The sequence below is a fragment of the Cebus imitator genome, unplaced genomic scaffold (genome assembly GCF_001604975.1).
Source record: "Cebus imitator isolate Cc_AM_T3 unplaced genomic scaffold, Cebus_imitator-1.0 Scaffold1564, whole genome shotgun sequence".
Taxonomy (NCBI): domain Eukaryota; kingdom Metazoa; phylum Chordata; class Mammalia; order Primates; family Cebidae; genus Cebus; species Cebus imitator.
This window is the reverse complement of record NW_016108879.1, coordinates 1-1346: the sequence shown is the minus strand read 5'-3', so window position 1 is coordinate 1346 and position 1346 is coordinate 1.

Below are 1346 nucleotides of genomic sequence, written 5' to 3'. Positions count from 1 at the left end.
GGGTCTCACTCTGTCACCCAGGCTGGAGTGCAGTGGTGCCATCACGGCTCACTGCAGCCTTGACCTATGAGGCACAAGTGATCTCCACCTCTCAGCTTCCTACACCACCACACCTGACTAACTTTTGTGGCTTTGTAGAAATGGGATCTCCCTATGTTGTCAAGGCTAGTTTTGAATTCCTAGGCTCAAGCGATCCTCCTACCTCAGTTTCCCAAAGTGCTGAGATTACAGGCATGAGTCACTGTACATAACCCGCTTTGGCTATTATGAATGATGCTGCTATGAACATTCAGGCACAAGTTTTTGTGTAAACATATATTTTCATTTTTCTTGGAGTGGAATTGCAGGTTCATATGGTAACTCTGTTTAAGCTTTTGGGAAAGTGTCTGACTGTTTTTTAAAGTGACTGCACCATTTTATTGTTCCCAGCGACAGTGTAGAAAGATTCCAAATTTCTTCATATCCTTGCTAATGCTTGTTATTATCTGCCTTTTTAATTCTAGCCATTCTAGTAGGTGTGAAGTAATATCTCATTGTGGTTTTGGTTTGCATTTCCCTGGTGACTAATGATGATCGACATCTTTTTATGTGCTTATAAGCTGTTTGCGTGTCTTTGGAGAAATGTTCATTCAGTTCTTTTGCCCATTTTTTAATTGTCTTTTTATTATTGAGTTATAAAAGTTTTTCATATATTCTAGATACAAATCCCTTGTCAGATAAATGATTTGCAAAACTTTTCTCCCATTTTCTAGGTTGTCTTTTCACTTTCTTGATGGTGTCTTTGGAATGCAAAAAGTTTTAATTTTGATGGTGTCCAGTTTAGATATTTTTTCTTTTGCTTGTGCTTTTTAGCATCATGTCTAAGAAACTATTAAACTTATTAAAAAATTTTCTAATGTCTGTGTAAAGATTGAACACTTTTCATTTGTGGTATTTAAATTCAACGAAAAATAGAGGCCAGGCTCGGTGGCTCACGCCTGTAATCTCAGCACTTTGAGAGGCCAAGACTGGTGGATTGCCTAAGGTCAGGAGTACAAGATCAGACTGGCCAACATGGTGAAACCCCTTCTCTATTAAAAATACAAAAAATTAGCCGGGTTTGATGGCACATGCCTGTAATCCCACCTACTTGGTAGGCTGAGGCAGGAGAATTGCTTGAACCCGGGAGGCAGAGATTGCAGTGAGCTGAGATTGCACCACCGCACTTCAGCCTGAGCAACAGAGCGAGACTCTGCCTTAAAAATAAATAAGGGCCGGGCGCGGTGGCTCAAGCCTGTAATCCCAGCACTTTGGGAGGCCGAGGCGGGTGGATCACGAGGTCAAGAGATCGAGACCATCCTGGTCAA